Below are 25,049 nucleotides of genomic sequence, written 5' to 3'. Positions count from 1 at the left end.
TGTCTCTGATAGTAGCCCCCTACAACAAAGTGGCAATGTGCCTTGTTTCGGGTGAAAATGCAAAAAAAAAAAAAAAGAAAATCAATATATTAGATATGAATGCGTTCTCTGTGGAATTTCAACAGTTCCGCTAGTAAATATTATAACGTTATTATAAAATTACTTTAGCACTAGACTGAATTTCTTTCTAACAGGCTGAACCAAAGATTCTCTTTCTCGCTCTCATATATATATATATATATATATATATATATATATATATATATATATATATATATATATATATATATATATATATATATATATATATATTATATATATATACACATATATATACATACATATACATACATATACACAAATATATATACCTATACATATATATATACATATATATACACATATATATACATACATATATATACATGAATATATATACATACATATATATCTATACATATATATATATATATATATATATATATATATATATATACATACATATATATATGATTAGGTTTTTTGTTTTTTTGGAAAAAGAATTCCAGCAGAATGCTCAATTAAAAGGAAAATCCAGACGAATATTGGCTGAAGAGAGCTTGATAAGGATACCTTAAACGGGCCTTATTATCGGGCTTGAAACCGACGGTACCAATGATCTGTCTAAACTAACAACTTTCTGTACACAAAATATAACATACATATATATATATATACCTACATATATATACATATATACAGTGATGATCATATTTATTGGCACGGTAAAATAAAAGTTAAATTTTGTCTAATAAATTCTAAAAAAGGGATTAAATTAAAGAAAATAACAAACTATATTATGTATTTTTAACTGGCCTTTCCAATGCAGCAATCGGAATTTAGAAAAAATAAATAACAAAGGAACAACAAACATAATTGCAAAAAACCCTTGTTCAAAATGCTTGGCACGATTTATTTAATAATCAATTGTATAGCTTTTGGCCTTGATTACTTTCCTCAGTCGCTTTTCATAGTTTACAACCAAGTTGTTGCACTCTTCAGTAGTAATTTTAGCCCACTCTTCCTGACAATAATCCTCCAATTGAATAAGATTCTTAGGCTTCCTTTGCATTACCCTCAATTTTAATGTTCTCCATAAATTTTCAATTGGATTAAGGTCTGGGCTTTGTGATGGCCACTCCAAAACATTAATATGATTGTCCTCAAGCCATTTCTTAGTCAGTTTAGCCGAATGCTTTGGGTCATTATCTTGCATGAACCACCAACGACGACCAAGTGAGAGCTCTTTAGCAGAGTCTTTCAGGTTTTCATCCAATATTTTAACATAATCTTCCTTTTTTATGCTACCTGTGACCTTAACAAGTCGCCCTGGTCCAGAGGCAGCAAAGGATCCCCAAAACATAAAACTGCCTCCACCGTGCTTCACTGTGGGTATGGTGTTCTTAGGCAGGAAAGCTTCGCCAGATTTTCTGTAAATATAAGACACTTTATTATGGCCAAATAACTCTATTTTCGTTTCGTCAGTCTATAGAACACGTTTCCAGAATGCAACATCTTTATCAATATGACGTTTTGCAAAGGCTAGCCTTGCTTTCAGGTGCATAGGCTTCAATAAGGGAGTCTTTCTCGGACGACATGCTTTTAAACCAGCTCTCTTCAAAACTCTACCAACTGTATGTCGAGATACATTCACTCCAGAGGTGCTCTGTTCATCAACAATCTCCCCAACAGAGATCCTTGGGTTTTGTTTTACTTGTCGAACAATTTTCCGTTCATCTCTTGGGGAAAGAATCCTTTTTCTCCCTCTACCCTCTAAACTCATAACGTGGCCTTGCGATTTGAACTTGTTTATTATGGCTCTAACAGTGGATTTGGGAAGGTTTAGCTTCTTTGAAATCTTATCATAGCCCTCCCCATTGGTATGGCATGCTACAACAAGCTTCCTGACGTCTTCGCTGTGTTCCTTAGTTTTAACCATAGCGATTGAAAATTATAATTTAGTCACTTATAATAGTTTAAATAAATCGCTATCTAAAAATTATCTGAAAAAAATTATTCACTGAATTAGCGTTAAACAAGCATAATATGGCTATAAAAAAGTTCAGAAAGCACGTAAACCGGAAATTGATTGATATTATACTGATACTAAAATAAAAACAAAGCCGTGCCAATAATTTTGAACAAGGGTTTTTTGCAATTATGTTTGTTGTTCCTTTGTTATTTATTTTTTCTAAAATCCGATTGCTGCATCGGAAAGGCCAGTTAAAAATACATAATATACTTTGTTATTTTCTTTAATTTAATCCCTTTTTTTAGAATTTATTAGACAAAATTTAACTTTTATTTTACCGTGCCAATAAATATGATCATCACTGTACATACATATATATACATACATATATATACATACATATATACATATATATACATACATATATATACATATATATATATATACATACATATATATACATATATATACATACATATATACATATATATACATACATATATATACATATATATACATACATATATATACATATATATACATACATATACATATATATATATACATACATATACATATATATATAATACATATATATAATACATACATATATAATACATATATATACATATGTATATATACATACACACACACACACACATATATATATATATATATATATATATACATACATACATACAAATATATATTAGCAGCCTGGCAAGGTCGCAGGTGAGACAACCGAAGCAGCAAAATTGAATCTGGCCAGCTGGACACTATAAATACAAATGTAAGCAAATTTGAGCATATTTTATTGGTTTGAAAATGTAGTTTCTTTTTTTTTTTCACAAATTGTCATAACATTTTAACCATAGAATTGTATTATAATATAAAAAAAAAGCTTCCAAATTTTTATGTAGTTTCATCCCATTTAACTAAAGATATGAGCATTTCAAAATCCAATATATATATATATATATATATATATATATATATATATATATATATATATATATATATATATATATAAATAAAACACCTTTTTTGTAATTTTGTGAGTTCCAAATCTCAGCAACTATTGATCAGAATTTAACAAATAAAGGCTCGTTGGAAAAGTAATGACCTGCATTGTGCAGTGTTATGTGACATTTGTCCTTAAGGTTGCACATTAAGGAGATTATCCACCACCCAGAGCCTATTTTTGGCTCGTTCTATAAACATAAATGGTTTCAATCATAGTCATATGTTTTCCTAATTTTGCATATGAATTACAAAATAACTGCTATTTCCCAAAAACCTCTTGCCTTGAAGGAAGGGAGACTAAAACTTGCTGCTATGATTTCAAATGATCTGAAATAAAAACAAGGTGAGACTTGATTCCAAATAGTTCTCATATGTTATATATTCCCTCTTTGTTTTTCATACATAAAGTAAATTTCATAATGTATAAAGATTATTTGATATTGGAGATATCAATAATCGTACCCTATTTCCAAGAGAGGAGAGATATAGCATATGATAAATATTTGGAATCAAATCTCCCCTTGCTGTTATTTTAGAACATTTAAAACCATAGCAGAAAGTTTTAGTCTCCCTTCCATCAAGGGCAGAGGTTTTGGGGAAATTATATATATATATATATATATATATATATATATATATATATATATATATATATATATATATATGTGTTTTATTTTTTTCAGAATGTGAAAAAATTATACAATTATTTCCACAGCCAGACAACATCACAGCACACAAGAGTCGTAACAGCTTACAAACCGGAAGTTCAAGACTCAAGCTAGGTTAGCACGTTGGATGGCATCGTCCTAGCGAGTGTAGCATTCCTATGTGAGATATCGGCTAGGGTTATAGCTGGTTGGATGACCACATCTCTAGTTCGTGATGAAGTATGCTCATTCTGTAATCTGATTTCGCTGCAGTTTTCTTGATCTGTGTAGTTAATAGACCTTACTCATGTGGCAGAGTCCTCACCTCGCACGCAAGACGCTCGGGTTTCAAATCCCGAGTTCGTATATGTACAAATGATGAACCCCAATGAGGGCATAACTCCAGTCTTGGACTTCTGGTTTATTGGTTGTCACAGCTCTTGTGTGCTGCGATGTTGTTTGGCTGTGGAAATAATTATATATATGAAGCTTTGATTTGATAACGACTTGTGTGAAACTCTTGTGAGTACAATAATAATAATAATAATAATAATAATAATGATATATATATATATATATATATATATATATATATATATACTAGCATATATATATATATATATACTAGCATGAGTGCCCGGCGTTGCCCGGGCGTTTTGAGGTGTATGCTGAGCAAAACAAAAAAAACGGTCAATTTTTTTAACTTTGACCCCTATTATGACCCCTTAAAATTTATTGTTTAGGGCTCAAATAAAGTTATTAAGTAAGATCGATGTCCAAGGAAACTTCAAGTGTTTAGCCCAAAATTGTAGGAGGAGTTTGGTAGAGTTCTCAAAGGCCGAATCGTTGAACTTTAACTCTTTAGTCGCCAAATTTCTGTCCGAAAACCGATCACATCGATTTTCCCAAATCCCAGTATCCTGTATATCAAATTTCGAATCTGTAGGCTTAAAATTGACAGAGTTATTGAGTAGGGAAATGTACACAGACACACACACAGACACTTTCACTTTTATATATATATATATATATATATATATATAGAGAGAGAGAGAGAGAGAGAGAGAGAGAAAGAGATAGATATATAGATAGATAGATTTGTTTAACAAAAATATATACGTATACATAAATATATATGGAAACAATTTTGTGTTTACGATAAACTTTTTTTCTCAAACATTATGCAAGTATAAATCATGTAGAATATCTGCAGGAATATAATTACAGGTAATAGTTAACTAAAGATGATTATCCCATTAAAAAAAGAAGCAACTAATAGGGAATTAATTAAAATGAATGTTTAAAAGAATATGCAAATTAGCTTGATCGTTTTCTAGTGAATGCAATTTCACAATCAAGATATAAGAAAATTGTATTTTCTCTTTAAATAAATAGAAAAGAGGGGTTTTAATATGAATATGGATACGCACAAAAGAAAACCGAATTTAAAAGAGTATAGATATATAATTATATATACATAGAATTATATATACATAGAATATGTACAGAAGGAAAACGCCTCTCTTTTATTTGTCTGTATATAATGATTAAAATTTAAAAAATGTTGATGGAAAGTTAGATACATTGTTTGACCTATTTTTAAATATCTTTTTAAATGTAAAAAACATATAGTTTTCTATGACATTTTAAAGTCTGTATTTAGTGAGGTGTTGGGGAGGGGGGAATCTACATCTCCAAATATTTATAGATTGAAATTCAAAGTAAAGAAAACATTTTCTGCATTGGAAAATCTTTACTTAATAATATTTGAAAAAGGCGTTTTCTTTTATTAAAAAAAATCTTCTATATTCACGATGTCATTGGAATTCTAAGAAAAGCTTATGATTTCATACATATTAAAAATGTTCATGAAATATTATTCAATTATATTTTCACCTTTAGATGTCAATATTCTTGACTATGATTAACATGCGTATTTATGCAGAGATAGAAAAATACATTTAGTTAAACTTTTATAAATATTCATTGATTAGAATTGAAATAATATTTTTATTTCAATGAAATATCAGATTCTTTATCGGATTATTTGTAATTAAAATTTAGTGAAATTTTCAATTGATAATATTTCTAATGCTCTATTGATGTGTTAAGTATACAATTTTGGTTTTGAAAGATTCATTGGGTATATTTAAACTTACATTGGAATAATAATAAAAAACCTCCTTTACACAGGAGTTGGATGAAAATATATATTTGAAGAAAGTCATAACATTTTGATTTTCTTATACTTGAAAATTATATTTCAAAATAGAACAGCTCTAATTCATTTTTTTTTACACGGTGGTCACCACTTATCAAGGCCTGGAAGCCACTCAGGGATAAGGGTTATTGCAAGTACAGTACGTTAGTGTGGAGATTTGATGAAGTGTTTACTTAAGGGGGCCGTTCATTAGGAATTTGTTAACGTTGGACTTGAAGACATCCAAGTTGTAGTCAGGTGGGAAGCAGGCAGACGGAACAGAGTTCCACAGGCGTGCAGTTCTAAGAAAGAAGCTTTGTTCATGGAATCCACGTTTTGATTTAGGCACAGATAAAGAGTGGGGGAAATTTTTCACAGTGGATAGACGAGTGTTTTTCGTGAAAGATTGGCGAGGGGGGGGGGCAGAGATTGGAGTTCAGACGAGCACCTGCCATGGAAATAACGATAAAACAAGGATAGGCTCGCAAAGTCTCTTCTGTGGGAGAGAGATTGCAAGGTAGAGAAAAGGGCATCCCCCACTAAGCCACGAAGTCTATTTTGTACTCTGTCAAGGCAGGATAGGCTGTTTTTAGCAGCTCCTTCCCAGATATGGCAGCAGTATTCCATCCTTGGACATACTTGACTTTTATATAGATAGAGAATTGCATTAGTAGTGAAATATCTTCTGGAGCGGTAGAAGGATACCACCATCTTTCCAGCGACCTTGGCAACAGACTTGATGTACATGTTCCATTTCAGATTAGGAGTAAAGGACAAACCCAGAAGCTTGTCAAAACACGGGGCTTCTCCCAGACGAGAGCCATCCATCCCAATTGATGCCATTACTTATCTCATTAACCGAAAATTCAATTTTAAATGTTCAACCTCTTTAGTTCACACAGCTTATTAAAGGGATCTGGATTAGAATGTGTTTCACGAGACTTACACAACAATTATGGATTAAATACACAAGGCCTTGAAACATAACACATAGCATTTTTTGAGGAAAATGCTTTGGGATAGAACTTTCAGGTAAGTTCTGTTTATATTATCAGGATGTATTGTGGCATTAATTAATATCTGCATCATTATTCAACTTTTTAACTATCTCAAGAAAAAAAAGTTCTGAATTTCCAAATCTTTATTGAAAAAAATCAAAATAAAGAGATAATATTCTTGCATAAAACATTTTCATTTGTTCGAACATCCTCAGTTTATGTGATACTTAAAATTAAAGAAAAACTGTTAACATCTTCACAATTTTCATTCTCCTGAAATTTATATCTAATATTGTTTCTTTATTATATAGATTAATGCTTTGTGTTGTCATTATAATGGACAGACATTTTTATGAATTTTAGCTTTTCAAAATATTCAGAGATTTGAATTTAAATATTACTATATTTCAATGTAATTATTGATTTTTTTTGTATATATATTATTAAAATTCCAAGAAAATATAATTTGTTGATATTCTAAAACTATGTTGATGAATTTTGATTGAAATTTGAAAAAAAAACATATTTTTCCTGATTTTCATTGGAAATATTCAGACGCGTTTGAATAAAAAAAAACGTTTCCTCATTTTGATCTTTCTAAGCTCGTGATTTCATAGGAGTTGTATGAAAATATTAATTTTTGTGAATACAAAACCATTTTAAGGTTTTCTAGTGCTAATTTTTCGAAATGTTCATTGGATGGATTATAGCTCATAATTCAATGCAATTTTGTTTCATTTGACCATTTTTATTAATTAAACATTCTCAAAATATTTCTTTACCATTTGAAAATCTTTATTGAATTCTGTTTCACTGTCCATTTGGTTCACACTTCTGTTTCACTGTCCATTTTCAAGATAGCGATCAAAATCAGAGTAAAGTAAGAATATTTTGAATAACGATAACAATACAAAACTCATCTAACAAAGATTTCAACAAGAAATATCTATTGCAAAGATAACAATAAAGATGTGATTAGAAGTTTAACTTTGATAATGATAATAATGAAAACGACCCTAACAAATTCAGACATTCAATTTCATAATGAAACAAAAAATTTTTTATGAAATATATTTCATGTGTTGCCTAAAACCCACCCTTTTTATTCTTTAACCAAATCCCATTAATCATACTACTTACTGATTCCTTCCATCATTAAATATCATTGCAAATTGATCCTCATTTTCTTAGCAGTATAAAAAGTTTACAAAAAGTCGAGATGTTACAAGTTTCTATCAACTCTTATTACTTACATGCCAAATTATCAGATTATGTAGAAAAAATAGTGACACAGTTATTACTTATTTACAATCACTTTAATAAAATTAACGTTTCTAGATGTTTCACTTTAGTTCAATTTCTTGTAATAATATCACGTCGTTCTCCATATTTGCCTACAAAAAAAGTTTGTTTTAATTCACCGTCTGATCCGAAATAATATTCCACTGATTATTCTATTGAAGTTCAGCCTCATTTCAATTGTTTACTCATGTGATGGGAAGGTGTTTGGTGATGTAAGGGTTGATGTTTTCAACTATTATAGAATTTCACGGATACTGCTAGTTGTTGTTATTCTTCTTCTTATTATTATTAGTAGTAGTAGTAGCAGTAGTAGAAAGTAGTAGTATTTCATAAATATTTCTCACACAGATCATCTGTAGTCTTGATGACAAGTTTCCCTAGATTTCCAGTACTTTCCCCCTCTTTCAATACCTTTGTAAATGAATTTGTATCATCACAGCAGTCGCCTGCCGTTGATTTCTTGTTGGCGATGACCATAAGTCCTCACTGGAATTTGGGTGGCAGTAAGCCTCCCCGAGATTCCAGTCCTCTTCACACCAATCCAGTAGAGGTTTGGTCAGTGCTTTTTCTCCTCAATCTTTCTATCCTCCTTAACTCTTCGACTATTTGCTGTAGTGAAAGTCCATGCTGACTCTACAGGTTTTTTGGTGGTGAAGGTGGGGGTAGTCTATTTACAATTTTGCGATTTCAGTTTTCTTGGTTGTATCTTTTCGTTTTACTTTGGTTGCAGTTTCTATACGTCGATTAACGTTTATCGCATATGTGGATTGATTTCCGCATTCGAGGGTTTTCGTTAAGACTTCAGCTGTTTCATCAGCGTCCGTTGCTGGCATCAGTTTTTCTTCTCGATTCTGATTTCTCCTTTTTTTTATTTTTTTATTTTTTTGCAAATTCTCTTTGGGACTATTTCTAGTGCTCCTACAATTATTAGTGCTATATAGATTTTTTTTCATGTTCCATATTCTTTTCAGTTCTCTGGCAATTTCTGCATACTTTTTCATTTTTCTGTCTCGTTGGTTTTCATTCTATGTTGTGATGGGACAGCAAAATCTACATTTTTTCCTTTTTTTTTTCTTATTATTACTTCCGGTCATCTAGTTTGGATGAATTTGTCTGTTTGTAATTTCATGTCCCATAGAATTTTGTTTTTTTTTGGTTTCCAATACTGCCTCCTGTTTGTTTGAACTATTTGTCCTCATGTTCGGGGTGTAGTTGTTTGCAGAGCTCCCAGTATAGTGCTTTCCCATGCAGTAATTTCTGTACTTATATTCCTTTTGAGCTTGCTGCATTCACTTATGGGATTTATTGTTTCCTCGTTTTTTTTTCATTCAATCTTCGCCCCAAACAAGGCAAGTGCCACTTTGAAGTAGGGGGCTACTATCGGGGATAATTTGCGGGCTCATTATGAAGGGAGATGAGTAGAAAGATGTTTGTTCACATTACACTTGAACTTCTGCATATCAGTACAGTTGGGAAAGCAGTATCCCGGAAGTTCTGGAGAATAAATTATTGGATTAAAAGGCTTTCTTACACCTAGGGATCTTTACTGTAAAGGGGTGGGACTTAATTGCTTGTCGGGTTTGTCGGGGGTAGTCGAGGAAGTACAAGTGCTTGCAGTTCGTCAGAGCAGCCACCATTAAAGTATTTGTAGAACAGGCAGAGGGATGCAACATTTCGTCGATGGGACAGAGGCTGATGCTTAGATGACAGTTCAGGACCTATCAGGTTGGCGACTCTCTTTTGTCCAGGAGTGAGAGACAAGCAGCAAATGCGCCAGTCCAAATGTGACATGGGCGAATGGTGGCCTTATAGAGGTACAGGATTCAGGCGTAAGTAATTTTCTGGTACAGTAGAGAGAGAGCTCACCTTCTTTGCAGCAACCTTGGCAATGCTCTCAATGTGTATATTCTAGTTCATGTTCCCTGTAAACGTTAGGCCGAGGAGTTTAAAGGAAGTACTTTCAGGCAGTGTATTCTTAGCCATTACTATTGGTGGTAGAAAAGGAAACAAGTTTAGTCTTGGCAGCATTGAATGTGACCATCCATGTTTGTCCCCATTCCACTACAGATTGGAGGTCATCCTCTAGTGATTCTGCAATTTCCTTAGATATGTATTCATTTGTTTTCTCCTCATGCCTGTTATAGAGGGTGGTGTCATCGGCAAATATACTCATCTCAGAAAAAAATTATTAGGGAGGTCATTTATGAATATCAGGAACAATAAAGGTTCAAGGATAGACCCCTGGGATACTCCCGCATTTATATCATATTGTTTAGATGTACGATACAGAGTCTACATTTACCGTTTTCTTGTATTTTATCTATATTAGCTTTAATTTTGTTAGCTCCAATCGCATTGTTCTGTGCAACTGTCGGCAGAGATTTTGTCTCTGTTTTCATATGTTCTTTTTCTTAGCCACATCCGGAGGTTTTTATGATTCTCTTCTTTTGTTATTCTGAAGAATCTTCCCTGTAGCTATTTTTCTTACCACTTTTCTTTTCTTGTCTTTTTTGTTTCTGGTTCCATCGTTTGCTGTATTGTTATTTTTGTCGGCGTCTCTCATGGTAATCAATCTGTCCGTGTTCTGACTTATGTATTTTTCTAAGTATGTTTTTTGTGTGCCTCCTATGCAATTAACCTATGTCTTCACATAAAATATTATAATAAAGGGATGTAATATTTTATGCATCGATGTTTTATATTTAATTCCATAATAATCAATACGTGAGTAGGGCTAGTTAGTATGTTATAAGAATATATACCTGAAAAAAAAATCGGGAGAGTAGAAATAAAAGGAATCTGATTGGTCAAAAAGCAAATTTAATACCATATGTATATATAAAACAGTCCCATAACACCAATTCCATACATTAGCCTTACAAGTCCTCGCGGGGATAAAATGCGGAAAATTTTGTGCAGGTTACTTTTTATGTACATAATATATTTCTATGAGTTACTTACTATACACACTCGCACACACACATGTAATGTTGAGTTTTTCTCGCTCTGACATTGATATTGAAAGCCTACTTTGTCTATATAAAAATGATTAAAACGAACTTCTTAATATACTCAGTCGTAGATATATGAGTGACGCCATGAAGGTTAATAAATTTGCAAATTCCATAGAAAAATGGGCGTTTCTTAATTGATTAAATATTTTTATGATTTCTTATTAGGTTATGGATTTCGTTTAACTATTATTTTTAATTATTTCATGCATAGTTTCGTTATTGTGCATTATTGCGTGGAATTAAGGATGACAACTTCTTGCACACAGACGATTATATATACACACGCATATATATATATATATATATATATATATATATATATATATATAAAAGTGATATTGTATATATGTGTGTGAAATGTCTCTACCAAACTTCTCACTGAATATTTGGACTATAGACATAAAAATTGATATATAGGGTATTTTGGACCACGGGAACATTTTCGATTTAGTTATCAACCTGTAAAAATAGTTGCTAAAAAAGATAAAATTTGAAAATAAAACCAGGCGACATTGGTAGGAGTAGATCGAATAACTTCTCGGCATGAGCACATATTTTTATCTTGAACTCGTTTAAGTTTTAGCATTTTTATCATATGGCGATAACGCAGGGGATAACGATGAATGCTGAAGCATTAAATAACGACTATGGTTAGAGTATTGTATGTTTTGGTTTCGATTTTAATTGCAGCGAAGTAATATATTTTTGTAACTTTTATGATAATAACGATATATATATATATATATATATATATATATATATTGACTACAGTATAATAATCAATAGAGAATTTGATCTATAAAAATGAAAACGATATATGCGTGTATAAAAAATACGTTAGTTAAACGTATTTTATAATTCTGCAACGCCCAGGCGGCCTGCTAGTATATATATATATATATATATATATATATATATATATATATATATATATATATATATATATATATATATGTGTGTGTGTGTGTGTGTGTGCGTGTGTGTATATATATACATACATACATATATATATATACATATACATATATACATATATATACATATGCATATATATACATATATATACATATACATATATACATATACATACATATATACACATATATATATATATATATATATATATATATATATATATATATACAGATTGTATAGAGGGTACAGATTCAAAGATGACGGGAGTTCATATTGGGAGCGATACATATAACGCGTTCATGTAATACAGGGATTATGACGATGATGACAATAATGAGGGGACTTCATGTTAATACGAACTGGGAGATATTGATACAACTGTTCTTAACCCATAAAGAGGGGATGAGATACATTTTTGTTGATGATACATAAGACTTGGAAGGATTGTACAAAGTTCGTTACAATATGATAATAAAAAAACATGTACCTTTTCGATTGTGGGGAATATAGTTCCTTTATTATTCAATCGGCCGATTTGTGATGTCAGGAATTCAAACTTGGACCTACATGGTCTACTTTCCTCCCTTCGCTTCTAAGGGGTTCTCATCTCTATCTCTCCTGATTCTCTCTTTGACTCTGACTGACTCTATCTTTGACTGACTGCCTCTAACTTCAAACCCTAATTCAATATATTGAGAAAGCTCCTTTGTTCATGACGTCAGAAGTGTGATTTCCCAACGTGACTAATTTACACATGGATTCACATATGCCTATCCAAACACACTTCTGGCAAACAAAGAATCCTCAATTCTAATTGTTTAATATCTAACCTATTTTTAAACAATATTTTTAACTAGCATTGTCCATTCTTTTAACGAACATATTTAATATCCAGATTTCTAAAAGAATGGACAATCGACGTTTTTCCGACATAATTAATATTTTGCTATTTCTAAAATAATTAACAATGGACTGAATTCCTAAGATTCCAATTTCCATTATCTTTAACACTTGCATGCAGGGTTCAATTCTAACCTTTTCGTAATATCATTTCGACTTATCTAGTATGTCTTCTTACTTACATGGGAAGGGCACAGACCTTTCATGTAACATGCATATATATACATATATATACCTTTATTCGATAGGCAAAATTTTAAAATAATTGTAAAGAAATGAACCATAGCGGAAATTCAGTCGACTAAAATAAGATAGAAAACGGGGTGAGGAAAAAGAAAAACGAATGGGGGAAGTTACATGTAACAAATGTACAGTTCAGTAAAATAAATAAGTCGATTAAATACGAGATCGTTAAAATACACCCGAAGCGCTTTTCGTTCAGACTAACTTTTAAAGGGTATATATCTGAAAAATGATGGAATTGAGTAAGAGCGGAGAGGAGCTTAAAACAACAACAACAACAAAAACAAAAAAAAAAAACTGTGACTACCTAAATAATTCTAATTGAAGCCGGAATGTAGGGGGCTGGAAATGATGGCAAGTGCCTCGAGGATACACAGATGGAACGTTCTCGGTGAAAAACAGAAAAACACTCCGGAGAGAAGGCAAGACCACAATCCTTTTTATCGACCAAGTGTTGGCCGATGGACGATTCTACCGATTGAGACCTTCTGGTAGTAGGTTGATGGTCTCGGATGGAGCGGGGAACATGTTGGGCGATTCTAACCTGAAGACGCTGGGTAGTCTTGCCTATATAGACGGTACCACACTGACATTAAAATTTGTAATCAATATTGCTTGATTGAGAGAGAGGCAAGACATCCTTACGGGAGGGAAAGGCGGATTTTGTGGAAAAGGCAATTCTGAGGGAAAGAGCACACAAATTTTTGTTAATACAATTTTATTTTTATAAATAAAAATAAATTAAGTACGATTTCGATCATATTCATTTTTAGGGGTGCAATAAAATAAACAATCAAAACGGAACGAAATTTATATTTCCGTTCAATTTTGTCAACAATTCTAAAACAGCCCATATTCTGCAAGTTTTATCCTAAGGTATAAATATCTATTTACGTTATATTAGAAACTAAGCGACTCCTAAGAATCTGGTAGCTGAGTGTCAAATCAATAATAATCAGCTTAAAATATGGGAAGAAAGGCGGTTGTTAACGAGATTGCCCACCTTCTAAATTCCACAAGTTTCACTGTTTAAAAAACTTTTTTCCTGTTAATATCATCGATTAAATACTTAAGTTATAGACTATAAAAAAAATTGAAAAACATTTTTTATAACTGTTCACGTAGGGGTTCATTTTTCAATTATAACGTGTCACTAAATTGAATATAAAAGTGAAGTCATAAAAAAAGTTCTTGCAATTTTTTATAATCTATAACTTAAGTATGTAATAACAGGAAAAAAGTTTTTAAAAAAAAGTGAAAATTGTGGAATTTAGAGGAGGATTAATGGGGGGGGGGGTAATCTCGCCAACACCCCCCTCCCCCAAAAAACCAACAAAATCGAAAAGAACTTCTCTCAACCATACGGACAATAATTTGATTTCCTGTTTCCAATAAGAGGGATATATTTACTAGAACTTTGAATTAGAAACTTGAATTAGAAACTGACGTATTTGCTGTTACGACCACCGCCAAACCGAAAGTGACGTAGGTTTTAATTAAGGCAACACAATTGAAAGGACAGGATGACTTTCGAAAATATCGGCAAAAAAGCGACCCCCCTTTAGAAAAGTGCCCAGTTGAAGGTGAAGATAGTAACGTTTTTAGCCAATTTTTCGATATTTGTCGTCTGAAAGATCGACCTCCAAAACGATACTGATCTTGTAAAAATCCATCGCCTTTGTCGAAAGTTTTAGGAAGCATGCAAACATACATACACACATTTATATATTGGTAACTCAAATTTTCGACCTAAGCCGATTAAAAAGCTTGCCCTATCTCTGAATACCCTTTATGTAAAATTTCAAATTTTTAGACCAAAAATTGTCTGAGTAATTTGGTAGAGACCGCAGAGGTAGACTTTTTAAACTTTGACCCCTATTATTACCTCTTTACATTTATTGTGTTGGGCTCAAATCAAGTTAGATCCATGTCTAAGGAACCTATATCTAAAATTTCAAGTGTTTATACCCAAAATTGTCGGAAGAGTTTGGTAGAGTTCTCAAAGGTCAAATCGTTTAATTTTAACCCCTTAACAGCCAAATTTCTGGCCGAAAACCGAATTCAAATATTTTCCCAAATCTCAATACTCTGTATATCAAATTTCGAGTCTGTAGACTGAAAATTGACAGAGTTATTGTGTAGGGAAATGTACAAAGACAGACAGACACAAAGACAGACAGATAGACAGACACTTTCACTTTTATAGATATATAAATAGACTGAATTTTTTGCATTTTGGTGAATCTGTTAGTTTGCTATCGCTTATAATCCATTCCAAAAATTGAAAAACGACGAAATTAGAAAGAATAGTACCCTTTCAGAATTTGACCGGAATCCTTGGATTAATTATGGTTAGAGCTAGACTGGCAATTACCGGATTAAGCCTAGCGTTCTTCAAATGTTGAATCACTAAATCAACATTTTTTACATAATTAATGGGATGTTGACAAAAATAATTTGTACATTCTCTTGAAGAAAAAATGTCTGTGCTTTCACCCACCAATTTACAGTTTTCATAAAAAGCATTAATCTTTTCTCATAATAAAACATTCTATTTGCAAAGAGAAACGTTTACTGCTAATTTTCTTTAAAAAAAGTAAGTTTTCTTGGGGGGAAAAAGTTTCGCCTCACAATTTACGGTAAAAAAAAATCAATTTTTTATAAAACAATTGCGAAAAAAATGCTACTTTTCTGGAAAATAATAATAATAATAATAATAATAATAATAATATATATATATATATATATATATATATATATATATATATATATATATATATATATATATATATATATACCTATTCCGGTTTGTTTGTTTTGAAATTCGTCTGCATCTGTTATTTTGCTTGGCTTTACCGGTAACTGCCGGTTTAGCCCCAATCATTATTAACGAAAAATCCCGAGCATCTGGGTCAAATTATGCAAGAGTACCAAAAATATATGAGGATTTTCATTGTACAGATTTGCCGATAAAAAGGACGCTTCTTTATTATTGTAGTAAAATCGGCCATCTAAAAAGTTGATATCTAATTAAAAATAAACAAACATGCAAATAACTCCGTACGTTTTTTGTCAACCACAACAATAACCAATGTAATATACCTAATTGTCATGTCACAATTATTTCGATCTTCAATGACTACATGAAAAAATGATTTCGGCTATATCTGTTTGGTCACGTGACATGTGACGTAAACACAGGGGAAATAGCTAAAATTATTAATTTCTTCGAAAACTATTTCATTTAATCATTAATTTCTCTCGCATCGTTTTTCGTAAGTTTTGATTATTTTCATTACTGTAACATGGCAATTCAGTAGATACAATTGGTTTCACTTGAAAATCAATATTTCGATCTCTGAATCTCGCTACAACAACGAAGAAGCACCAAAATGTATGAATATTCTCAATTATATTTGAAAGCAATATATATTTTCTTGGAATAAAAAAAACAACAGTTTACCAAACTATTTCCTTTCTTTGAAAACTTATCCTACAACATTTTTACATTCTTTTCTTCTTGCTTTCTTTATTCTGAATTATCATTGGTCTCCCACGTACTTTGTTGGTTTATTCTTTAAACAGTTTTCCTTTCAATTTTTCCATCGGTTTATCTTTAACAAAACAGTATACTTACATACAAAAAAAAAAAAAAAAAAAATTCGGCTAATTTTTATTTTTTACTTTTCGAGATTTTCAAGTGCGCGTTCACATACATGTCAACCCTCAGAAAGAACAGGCAGTGAACGTTCATTATATAATTTAAACAGATATACCATTTTAATTTAAGATATTGCACATTACAATTCGCTGGGAGTTTGCAATAACCTTTAACACGGTTCAGGGACAAATTTTACATTTGTGTGACTTAAATCTACACCATTATATCTTCTCACATGGACAAGTATATGTTGAATTATCTACAGTTGGAAAATCAGACAATCTCTACAAATCTTGAGAACATAAACATAAGACATATAATTAGTCTTTTTCGTTTTTGTGTTCCATTTAAAAAACCTGAGCCACAACAACCCGTGACCAGGTACAGCTAGTATATACACATATGTATATACACACATATGTATACCCACACACACACATATATATATGTACACGTATATGTGCATATACATATGTATACATATACATATATACATACACATGTATACGTATAAATATATATACATACATACACATGTATACATATAAATATATATACATACACATATATATACATACATACACATGTATACATATAAATATATATATACATACATAAACATGTATACATACAAATATATATACATATACATATATATACATACATACATACATACACATGTATACATATAAATATATATATATACATATACATATATATATACATACATACACATGTATACATATAAATATATATACATATACATACATACACATGTATACATATAAATATATATACATATATACATACATACATATAAATATATATACATATACATACATACATACACATTTATACATATAAATATATATACATGTACATTTATATACATACATACACATGTATACGTATAGATATATACATATACATATATATATACATATACAACAAATATCGAAGAATTGGCTAAAAACATTAATATCTTCCCCTTCAACTAGGCACTTTTCTACAGGGGGGATCACTTTTTTCGCCGATATTTTTTAAAGTTATTATTGTCTAGCTTTAATTTTAAAACAACGTCGCTTCCGGTTTGGCGGTGGTCGTAACAGCATAGACGTTAGTTTTATACCCCGTTCTTTTCCTCCTTCGTGGTACGGGTTCGAGCCTGCCTTCCTACTGCCACATTTTTTTTGCTTTTTTTTTCAACAGACACATCCAAACACCCGGGCAACGCCGGGCTGAAATGCTAGTATATATATATATATATATATATATATATATATATATATATATATATATATATATATATATATATATATATAAGTGAAAGTATCTGTGTGTGTCTGTGTGTGTACATTTCCCTACGCAATAACTCTTTCAATTTTCAGCCTACAGACTCGAAATTTGATATACAGGGTACTGAGATTTGAAAAAATCTTTGAAATCGGTTCTCAAGAATATGGCTGTTAAGGGGTCAAAATTTAACGATTTGACCTTTGAGAATTTTACCAAACCCCTCCGCCAATTTTGGGTATAAACATTTGAAATTTTAGATATAGGTTCCTTGGACATGGATATAACTTAATAACATGATTTGCGTCCAAAACAATAAATGTTAAGGGTTCATAATAGGGGTCAAAATTAAAAACAATTGACCGTTTTTCTTTTGCTCAACATACACCTCCAAACACCCAGGCAACGCCAGTATATATATATATATATATATATATATATATATATATATATATATATATATATATATATATATAGAGAGAGAGAGAGAGAGAGAGAGAGAGAGAGAGAGAGAGAGAGAAAGAGAGAGATATGACGGTATGAAGTCAGAGCCTGTGAATGAAAAATGTGATCAAATATATAGCTAAAACATAAAAAATAGGGTGGATATTAGCCCACATTTATCCTTGAGTAGACTTGTATATATTTATAATTATTTACATGGTGGAAATGACGACATGATTTAATTTCTGTTTGATGAAAATCGGTTGTCTTTTTTGTTGCAGACCATCTACTAGTTGGCTAGTTGTGTACAAATCCCAAGAGCGATAGGAGCCTTCTATCATGTCTGAAAGTGATACGATGTTCAACGAGCGAGATTGGAGATGCGCTACTGCACAACTCATGCTCTCTACCGATCCAAGTTATGACAACAGGACCATTACTAGCACTCTCAAAATGCAAATCCGGATGGTTCAATTCTTTAGGGCATAGCTCAAAGCATCGCTCGACACTTTGGAGGAGGTGAAGCAGAAGCCGAAGGGCGAGGAGACCGCCAGGAAGACCCAAACCAAGGAGCTCATGAAAAAAGTACGGGAAATCATTAATGAAACGCTCTAGCGGTCTATTTGGCAGGTTGCCAGAGACTTAGGCGTCTCACATTACTGTGAATACATGTTTGAAGGAAAACTGAAGCATCACAAGAAGCCAAACTTGCCTTGGTTATTTTCATATGAAAAAGACTTCTGCAAGGATCAGGTGCTCAACAGCTAGAACCATTGCTGGATTGCCACGAATAACAGGGACATGCCCAGGATGATGAAAAAGTTTCCGGTCATAGTTATGATCTTTGGTGTGGTTTCAAGTGAGGGCCACATCATACCAGCTTACCTGGATGTACTGACGAGTGTAGTGATCCCCTAGTGCAATCAGGTGGCCACTGGCAGACCCTGCGTGTAGCAACAGGACGGCACCGGCCCAGAAGTCCAAAGAGACCCAGGCTTGGCTTCAGGAGTGCTACGACTTGGTACACTTTTCTCACTGCTCCTTCATCCATCAACCTAAACCCATTGGAGTAATTCGGTGGGTCACACGTTGAGAATATCACGAACATGACACCCTCCCACAACACCAACGCCAGCTTGATCGCCGCCATCTGCCGACTATTCGCCAAGCTCCCACCGGCGCTTGTGGAAAAGATATGCTCTTAGTTCCGGACCCATGTCGAGGCGGTGATTGAGGCTGAAAGCGGCTACATTGAATAGGTGTCAGCTCTACTACATAATAAAGTTACCTAAATTGATTTTGTCTAATAAAAGTTCTAAAATAAAGCTGTATTTTGGTTTCTCTAGGACAACAATTTTATCGTTTCACCTTGTATTGATTATTTATTTTTTCCAGTTACCTATCGATTCGATATTTAACCTAAAATGTTATGAGGGAAGTGGTACTGAGAAGCTACGCATGTAACAGCTGCCATGTTTTTAATTCTAAAACAGTTACTGATGCTCCCGTTTTCTAATTCACAATTGAAGTTACGTTTCTTGTTTATTTTTCACTGTTATATAATTTAATCCCCGCTAGTAATTGTAGATTTTCCAGCGTTAAGTTGACTTATAAAAGCGTTGTGACAGCGATATATCGAACTTATTATCCCTAATAATTTAAACTGCAATTTTAAAAAGTATTTATAAAATGCTTAAGTTTTCTTTAGATTCTCTCTCTCACACACACACACACACACACATATATATATATATATATATATATATATATATATATATATATATATATATATACTAGCAGTTCATTCCGACATAGCTCAGGCCGTATGTACTGTTCATCACTTTATGTATATATATATATATATATATATATATATATATATATATTAAAATGTTTAACTCATGTCCAGGAAACCTACATCTAAAATTTCAAGTATTTAGACACAAAATTGGTGGAAGAGTTTGGTAGAGTCTGCAAAAGTTAACTCTTTAAACTTTTATATATTGGCAGCAAAAAAAAAAACTGATTAAACAGCTTGCTGCGTTACTGAATATCATTTATGTAAAATTTCAAACATTTACGCCCAGAATTTGCTGAATAATTTGCTAGAGATCGCAAAGGTCAAATCTTTTTAACTTTGACCACTAGGCAGCACAATTTAAACGATTAAAAAGCCCCACGCCTAAATACACTTATGTAAAATTTTATATGTTTTGACCAAACATTGGCTGAGTAATTTGGTGGGGACTGAAGAGGTCAATCTTTTTAAACTTTGACCCGAATTTTGACCCTATACCATTCATCATTTTGGGCTCAAATAAAATTTAAAAATTATATATATAAAATCAATGTACACCTCAATAAAATATGATGAATAAAGAGAAGAAAAACATACCAAAAGTGAAAATTTCAATGAAATTATCAAAGGTTGTAATCGCCATAAAAATCTTAAATTGTATCCGAGTCAGTTTGAAGTTTTATAAATTGTTTATAAAAAGTAGATAATACTGGTAACATAAACATGCAAAGCAGGAAAATATCATGTATACGAGATGTGAAAAATAAATCTCTGTCACCAACAAAATCGAGTGAGACTGTCAACCAAGAGATCGTATAATCTTGTTTCTAAGATGAGGGTAATTGAAACTGCTCCAAATTAAAGTTTATTGCTCATATGAAACGTATGTTCTGCAAGATTAATGTACACTAGCATATATATATATATATATATATATATATATATATATATATATATATATATATATATATATATATATATGTAGGGTAAGTTATAAAATGTATATGGCGATTAAGCTACACTGAATATTCCGCGTTTCATCCACTCGAGGATTCTTCAGGCTTATGCGCGAATTCTATGGTTGTTTGTCGTTTTTATAAGCGCATCTTTTATTAAAATTTTAGTTAGCCAATCAGCTTTCTAATATCCACCGCGCCCTTCCTATAATAAAATTAAAAATAGAAGAAAAAGAACTATAATTTGGTATCAAATGTTAAAAACAAAACTTGGCAAGAAATTTCTAGATTTTATTGAAAAACACTTTCCCGCAACCAACCCCTGACACAAAACTTTCAATAAAAAGACCCTAAAGTTATCCTACAGTTGTTGCGAAAATTTAGAGATGATAATTAAAGCACATAATAACAAAATATCAAATAAAAACAAGGTAAACAAAATAAACAATAAAAAAGTAGACACTATGACAAAAATAAAACTAACACTAGCAGAAATAATAATAATAATAATAATAATAATAATAATAATAATAATAATAATAATAATAATAATAATAATAATAATAATAAACCAACCCCGGACAAGGACAACCATGCTAGAAATAAAAATACTAATAACGAACAAGATAAATGCAACTGTAGACACCGCACACTTTGGCCACTTCAAAACAAATGTCTAACCAAAAAGCGTACTTTACCAGGCCACAATATTTGCGAAAGAAAACCCGAATAACAAGAAATATTACGTAGGTATGACTTCCTTAGATTTCCAAACTCGATACGATGACCACAAAAGTATATTCAACAATAAAAAAACCCGTATAAAAACAACACTAGCTAATAAATACTGGGAACTCAAGGAAAGCGGACATTCGCCGGTAGTCGAATGGAAAATAATAAGACAACCTACCACGTGTAGGGACCAAGACGACCCATGTAGATTATGCCTTCATGAAAAATTTGCTATCCTGTACTTTAAAGAACCTCAACATCTATTAAACTGTAGAAGAGAAATAGCAAACAACTGTGTTCACAAGATAAAATTTACTCTAGGATAGCGATACAAAATAGTTATAAAGCTAGCAAAAACAATAGAAAATAGACAAATAAATAAATTAAATAGACATGAATATACATAAACGATCACATATATATATATATATGCATATATGAGTGTACACACATATATATTTATATATAAACTAACATTAATAATAAAAACAAAACAAAACACTAACCTAGATTTAAAGCAGATCAAGAAGCTAAATATCCAGGCTAAATAGAGCACGCACAAAGGAACAGGTCCACCAGAGGTCAAATAGACCTTTGTCCGATAAATGCATTCTCATTGGCTGATAGGAAGGGCGCGGTGGATACTAGAAAACTGATTGGCTAACTAAAATTTCAATAGAAGATGCGCATATAAAAACGACAAACAACCACAGAATTCGCGCATAAGCCTGAAGAATCCTAGAGTGGATGAAACGCGGAATATTCAGTGTAGCTTAATCGCCATATACATTTTATAACTTACTTACTAGCTCTACCTACATATTGAGAACCTTTGAAGTAAATACTTCAAGTTTACGCATAAATCAATACTTTCGTATGTTAATTTTATGTGAGTAAATTAAGTAGTTATATATATATATATATATATACATACATACATATAGATATATATACATATTTACATAAATATATATACATATATATAAATATACATATATACATATATATATACATATACATATATACACATATATATACACATGTATAAATATATCTATAATATAAAGCTGAATGTCTGTGTGTATGTATGTGTGTGTGTATGTCTGGTCACGAATAGGCTCCTATATGGTTGACTATTTTTAAAAACTGATTACTTATAATGATAGAAGATGTATCGAGACACAGGAATGGGGATGTTTGATCTGGCAGAACAGTGGTTCATTAAAATTGTGGGGTCTGCGTTCGCGCCTGGTCCACAAAGTATGGAAATAAAAAATTAAAAAATTAAAAAAAAAAGTTTAAAAGTGCTTCTGATATAAATGTACATAAGAATATTTTGATAAGTATGTTTTAGCTTAAATAGGGATGGTATAATAAAATTGTGGGGTCTGCGGTCGCGCCTGGCCTCCATAGAATGGAAATAGGCACAAACTTTAATAAAGTAATGTCATATCTATCTGTGTAAGTATACTTTGATAATTATGTTTTTGTTTGAAGAAATATGGTATAAAAAATTATGGGGTGTTCGTTCGTACCTGACCTCCATAGAATGGAAATATGTCACAAAATTTAACAAGTTTTTTTTTATATAGATCCACAGAATATTGTGATAAGTGTTTCAGTGGGAACAGGTATGGTATAATAAATTATGGGATTTATCTATTTTATTTTTACTTTCATCATATTTTGCTTTGGTTTTGATACCCCCAAATTCAACCCAAATTTACAACCCTTCCTTTTCATAACCTATCATACTTTCATAAATCAGAGTCCATTTTCTGTAGGCTGTTTTTGAACCCAGTCAACGATGGGTACTTTTGCTAGTATACACACACACACACACACACACACACACACACACACACACACACACACACACACACACACACACATATATATATATATATATATATATATATATATATATATATATATATATATATATATATACTAGCATTACAGCCCGGCGTTGCCCGGTTGTTTGGAGATGTATGTTGAGCAAAAAAGAAAAACGGTTAATTTTTTAAACTTTGACCCCTATTATGACCCCTTAACATTTATTCAGTTAGATCCATGTCCAAGGAACCTATATCTAAAATTTCAAGTGTTTATACCCAAAATTGGCGAAGGTGTTCGGTAGAGTTCTCAAAGGTCAAATCATTAAATTTTGACGCCTTAACAGCCAAATTTCTGGCCGAAAACTGATTACAAAGATTTTTTACACATCTCAGTATCCTGTATATCAAATTTCGAGTCTGTAGACTGAAAATTAACAGAGTTATTGCGTGGGAAAATTTACACAGACACGCACACAGAAACACACACAGACACGTTCACTTTTATACATATAATATATATATATATATATATATATATATATATATATATATATATATATATATATATATATAGGTAGATAGATAGATAGATAGATAGATTGGATGCAATATGCAGTAATGATTTAACAAGTATTAACAGCACCGAGAATCGAAACCAAAACGTTCAGCTCACAATATTTTCACACTTTTGCACCGATTTTTACCGGCTAAAACTCAAATATAAAGTTTTGCATGGATTCAAATGCCTTATATATGAAGTTTCATGTCTGTAGGCCAAATACTCTAGGAGGAATTTGGTAGGCAAAATTTGTTAAACAAAAATATATACGTATACATAAATATATACGGAAAGAATTTTGCGTTTACTATAAACTTTTTTACGCAAATATTATGCAAGTAATTACACATAATAGTTAACTAAAGATGATTATCCCATTAGAAAACCGAAGCAACTAATAGGGAATTAATTAAAATGAATGTTTAAAAGAATATGCAAATTAGCTAGATCTTTTGCTAGTGAATGCAATTCCACACCCCATAAATAAGAAAATTGTATTTTCTTTTTAAATAACT

At 31.5% G+C, this 25,049-nt stretch overlaps 1 protein-coding gene across 1 annotated transcript in view; it reads right to left on the bottom strand.

Moving 5' to 3' along the window:
* LOC145303442 (secreted frizzled-related protein 1-like) overlaps positions 1-25,049 on the bottom strand; it is a 447,909-nt gene that overhangs the window by 37,467 nt on the left and 385,393 nt on the right.

This window comes from Euprymna scolopes, chromosome 19 (genome assembly GCF_053919585.1).
Source record: "Euprymna scolopes isolate OS-2025 chromosome 19, ASM5391958v1, whole genome shotgun sequence".
NCBI classification, from domain to species: Eukaryota; Metazoa; Mollusca; class Cephalopoda; order Sepiida; family Sepiolidae; genus Euprymna; species Euprymna scolopes.
Note: the sequence above shows the minus strand (reverse complement) of the source record. Positions and strands in the feature narration are given on the sequence as shown.